The sequence below is a fragment of the Triticum dicoccoides genome, chromosome 7A (genome assembly GCF_002162155.2).
Source record: "Triticum dicoccoides isolate Atlit2015 ecotype Zavitan chromosome 7A, WEW_v2.0, whole genome shotgun sequence".
Classification (NCBI taxonomy): Eukaryota; Viridiplantae; Streptophyta; class Magnoliopsida; order Poales; family Poaceae; genus Triticum; species Triticum dicoccoides.
In genome coordinates this window covers 482044232-482050025 of record NC_041392.1, presented here as the reverse complement: position 1 = coordinate 482050025, position 5794 = coordinate 482044232, and positions in this window count along the sequence as shown.

The following is a 5794-nucleotide window of genomic DNA, read 5'->3' as shown; positions in this document are numbered from 1 at the left end:
TGTAATAGTAATATGTGAGCCACAGGGACTCAGCAATCTCGCACCCTCGCGATCAAGACTATTTAAGCTTATAGGAATGGCAAGGTAAAATATGAGTGGAGCTGCAGCAAGCGACTAGCAAATATGGTGGCTAACTTATTCGCAAAAGAGAGCGAGAAGAGGAGGCAAAGCACGAGCGAGGAACTAGAGAGCAACCTGCGCAGACAATACACCAACACCGTGTCCACTTCCCGGACTCCGCCGAGAAGAGGCCATCACGGTAACACACTCAGTTGATTCATTTTAATTAAATTAAGGTTCAAGTTATCTACAACCGGACATTAACAAATTCCCATCTGCCCATAACCGCGGGCACAACTTTCAAAAGTTCAATCCCTGCAGGGGAGTCCCAACTTAGCCCATGACAAGCTCTCACGGTCAATGAAGGAATAGACCTCCTCCCAAGACGTTTCGATCAGACTCGGTATCTCGGTAATTCAAGACAACTCCGACAATGGTAAAACAAGTCCAGCAACACCGCCGCTGTGCCGACAAATCCCGATAGGAGCTGCACATATCTCGTTCTCAGGGCACACCAGATAAGCTAAGCGTACGGGAGCCAACGTAACCCAAGTTGCCAAGGGACGGCCCCGCACGGTGCTCTAGGTTGGACCAACACTCAGAGGAGCACTGGCCCGGGGGGGGGGTTAAAATAAGATGACCCTTCAGTCTGCGAAACCCAAGGGAAAAGGCTAGGTGGCAAATGGTAAAACCAAGGTTGGGCATTGCTGGAGAAGTTTTATTCAAGGCGGACTGCCAAGGGGTTCCCATTATAACCCAACCGCGTAAGGAACACAAAATCCGGGAACATAACACCGATATGACGGAAACTAGGGCGGCAAGAGTGGAACAAAACACTAGGCGAGAGGCCGAGCCTTCCACCCTTTACCAAGTATATAGATGCATTACGATAACAAGGCAATATAATGATATCCCAACAAGTAAATAAAAGATGTTCCAACAAGGAACGGCCTCCAATCTTCACCTGCAACTAGCAACGCTATAAGAGGGGCTGAGCAAAGCGGTAACATAGCCAATCAACGGTTTCTAGGACATGGTGGGTTAGAGGTTTGACATGGCAATTTGGGAGGCTTGCAAGCAAGTGGTAGGCATCGTAGCAATGGCATAGCAAAAGAGCGAGCAAACTAGCATAGCAAAGATAGTAGTTATTTCGAGGGTATGATTATCTTGCCTGCACAGTTGTCAGAGTTGACTGGATCCTCAAAAGCAAACTCAACGGGCTCCTCATTAGCGAACTCATCTCCTGGCTCTACCCAAACAAGACAAACAAGCAACAAGGATACAATAAACCACGTGCAAGACCAAGCAATATGATGAAATGAAGATATGCTATGCGGGATGCGATGCGGGATGCAAAATGCAAGATATGACAGGAAATGCATGAACCTGGCCTCAACTTGGAAAACCAAGTGTGCCACTGGAAAGATGAGATGAAATCGCTTGAAAACGATATAAAGAACGCCGGAATCGGAGTTACGGTTTGGAAATGGCAAGGGATTCAAAAATGACACCGGTCTGCGATTTACAGCAAGTAGGCATCTAAATGCAATGAGATGAACATGCTACAACACCCAAACATGACAACAAAATACATGGCAGGGAAGCATTCAAGATGCTTAACAAAAGTCTAGCACTGAGCTACGGCCAAATCATCCACTAACAGGTTCAAACAAGCATGGAAAAAACGCAAATGACAAACAGATCTCAGACTTAGTGAAATTAACACTTGTCTGGAATTTCAGATCATATAGCCCTCTTCGGAGCAACAAAACAACATGCTACAGGACCTGAACATGACAAAGAAAGACATGGCATGGAGCTACTCAACAAGCTTAACAAAAGTCCCTTGGTGAGCTTGAGCCAAAAGGGATCACAAAATATACTAACAAGCACATGAACATAGCAAATACATAACCAGTTTTCAGACAGTGAAAACTGGGACATGCTGAAACTTAACTCACGAAGGCATGTTTACAAGCTCGATGCACTTACCACGTTGCAAGTCATGGCAAGACAAGCATACATCCCTTAAGAAGGCACAAAATGCAAGCTAGACATGGCAAGAACAATGGCATAGCATGCACGGATCAACCACAATAACATCGGCAAAATCGCAAACAAGTTGACGATCTGCCCAGATTCGCAACGAAGCAAAAGTAGAGCTCGATTGACTCAAGCTAGGATGCTCCATAATTGCAAACAAAGACATGGAGGGATAGAGCACTACAATATTAACAAAACTCCCTTACTGATCATCCTCAAAAGAGGCACGGATCACTAGGAAACAACAAGAACATATGGCATCATGAACTAAACAATCCCAGGACTTAGTGAAATCAGTAAGTCCCTGAAAACAGAATTACCGGGTGCCTCACTTTGCAAGCTTGCACAAGTCACTACACACCTCCTAAAAATACATGGGTTGCACCTCTGGAAAGGTGATAAAATCCTTAACAAAACATTTGAAGAACTCACGGGCATATCATGCACACAATAATCATGGCAAAAATGACAAAAGTGCTAAACGGAGTAACAGATCTGACAATTAACTCAAGTAGCCCTCTTCTAACAGCATTTCGGGCATCAAGATGAGCTCAAATGAAAATGATGCAATGGAAAGAAATGATGTACTCTCTGAGGTGAACATTTTTGATATGCTATATGCCCAAATCGAAGCTACGGATGCAAAGTTACGGGGCCTCGAACAGGAGCATATGGACTGAAAATTCCTGGGACTTAGAGAAAAAAATGACCTAGGGTTTCCAGATCTGGATCTCGCGCACGCAAACCGAGGCGATTCCGGCGAGCACTGTTCGCCGGCGGCGGGGATGATGCCGGAGGAGGTCGCCGGGGGAGAGGGAGACATGGAGGAGGCCGGCCGGGGCGAGGTCGTCGGCGGGGCGGCTCCCACGGCGCGGGGCGCCGGCGGCCGCGGGCGGCGCGGGCGGCGAGCGGCCGGGCGGCGGGCGGCGAGCGGCGGCGGGCGGCGAGCTCCGGCGGGCGGCGAGCTCCGACCGGGCGGGCGCGGGCGCGAGGAGGCGCGGGCCGGGGAGGGCTCCCCGCGGGCCCTGCGGGCTTCGGCGGCGGCGCGGCGAAGTGGGGCGTGGCCCGGTGACGTGGCGCGCAGCGATTGGGCGGGGGGTCGGCGGCGGACGTGTTCGGCCCGGACGGACGTGTCCGGCCGGCGCGGAGACGATTTTTTAGGGTTTCGGGGAGAGGGGATCCGGGATATTTCGAGGGCGACCTATTTATAGGCATAGAGGGAGCTAGGAGAGTCCAAATGAGGTGCGGTTTTCGGCCACGCGATCGTGATCGAACGCTCTAGGACATGTAGCAGAGTTTGGTGGATTTTGGGCCAAATTGGAGGGGTGTTGGGCTGCAACACACATGAGGCCTTTTCAGTCGCTCGGTTAACCGCTGGAGTATCAAACGAAGTCCAAATGGTACGAAACTTGACAGGCGGTCTACCGGTAGTAAACCAAGGCCGCTTGGCAAGTCTCGGTCCAATCCGGAAATGTTTAATCCCCACACACGAAAGAAAGCTAGAAATGACCACCGGAGGAGAACGAAGCGCCGGAATGCAAAACGGACAACGGGGAAAATGCTCGAATGCATGAGACGAACACGTATGCAATTGCAATGCACATGATGACATGATATGAGATGCATGACAGTGATAACAACACACGGAGACAAAGACCCGAACCCGAGGAAATAAATATAACTTAACGCCGGAAACGGCAAGAGTTGGAGTACAAATTGGGAAAGTTACATCCGGGGTGTTACACGGCGTCAAGGTCGGCGTCGGGGCTCGGGCGCGCGGCGGATGGCGGCGTCGAGGTCGGAGTCGGGGGAGGCGTCCGGGGCGGCGTTGAGGTCGGGGGTGGGGGCGGCGTTGAATCTGGGGTCGGGGTGGCGTAGAGGGTGTGCGAAGAGCGCGCGGCGGCCGACGGGCGACAGCGGCGGCGAGAGTGGAGAGCTGGATTTGGGGGAAGTGGTCGTGGGGAAGGACGAACCCCGTGGTTAAGTTAGAAGTAGCAGTAGCGCTTTCCAGAAAGCGCGCTACTGCTACGTTAGCTACAGCGCGTTCTGGGATACATGCTACTACAACTCCTTTCTCTTTTCCCCCCTTTTTCATTTAGTTTTCTTCACATTTTATTTTTTTTCCTTTCACCTTATTCTATTTCTTTCATTTTCAATTACCTTTCTATTTGCTTTCCATTTAATTTTATATCTTTTAGCAGTAGCGAGTTTAGATTAAAATGCGCTGCTACAAAGAAAGTAGCGGTAGCGCTGTTCGATATAGGTTGCTACTACTATGTGTAGCCTATCGGCTAAGCCGTGGGTATTTTAGTAGTAACGTGTTTAGAACAAGACGTGCTACTGCTAAAACTTTATCTGCAGCATGGTTTGCACAGGCGCTGTCGGTGTCAAAACCGGCGGATCTCGGGTAGGGGGTCCCGAACTGTGCATCTAGGCCGGATGGGTAACAGGAGGCAGGGGACATGATGTTTTACCCAGGTTCGGGCCCTCTTGATGGAGGTAAAACCCTACGTCCTGCTTGATTAATATTGATGATATGGGTAGTACAAGAGTAGATCTACCACGAGATCGGAGAGGCTAAACCCTAGAAGCTAGCCTATGGTATGATTGTATGTTATGGTTGTTGTCCTACGGACTAAAACCCTCCGGTTTATATAGACACCGGAGAGGGTTAGGTTTACACAAGTTCGGTTACAAAGGAGGAGATATCCATATACGTATTGCCTAGCTTGCCTTCCATGCCAAGTAGAGTCCCATCCGGACATGAGACGAAGTCTTCAATCTTGTATCTTCATAGTCTAACAGTCCGGCTAATGGAGATAGTCTGGCTGTCCGGAGACCCCCTAATCCAGGACTCCCTCAGTAGCCCCTGAACCAGGCTTCAATGACGATGAGTCCGGCGCGCAGTATTATCTTCGGCATTGCAAGGCGGGTTCCTTCTCCGAATACATCAGAGAAGAATTTGAATACAAGGATAGTGTCCGACCTAGCAAAATAAGCTCCACATTCCACCGTAGAGAGAATAATATTTTTGCAGACCTAATTTGCTGGCTTGTTTTGGCAGCATGACGTTATGTCATGGCCCGGTGATTATTCAAACCGTTTCTTTTAACCAGCTTCACACATAACGCGGGGCGGTTTCTTGACATGTCTTGTCGAAGCGGAGATCGTGTTCCCCCAATTACGGGATTCTCAATAATGCAGTCGTGGGTAACCCAACCGTCTCTAGGACTCCTAGATTATAGGCAAGTCCCAAACAGCTAGGGAGAGGATGCTTGATATTCACCCTCTTTATAAGGGGACAAGGTTTTCGCTTTTTCCCTCTCGTGATCAATCGAACCCTTCCCCCGCCACGAGTTCTAACACACAAAGCCCAGGTTAGGCACTCTAGATCTTCAATCATGTCCGGATCCAGCCTTCAAGGCTGATGGATGCCCTCCTCTGTTACGGAAGAGGACATCAAGAAGTTGAGAGAGGCCAGATACCTGACCGCCGAGGTTTCGCATCGGCTGCCTGCTCGAGGGAAGATCGTCCCTACTCCCGAACCCAACGAGAACGTCGTGTTCGTCTCCCACTTCCTCCGAGGTCTAGGCCTCACTCTGGATCCCTTCGTCAGGGGTTTGATGTTCTATTACGGGCTAGATTTCCACGATCTAGCTCCGGACTCCTTTCTCCACATCTCGACATTTAT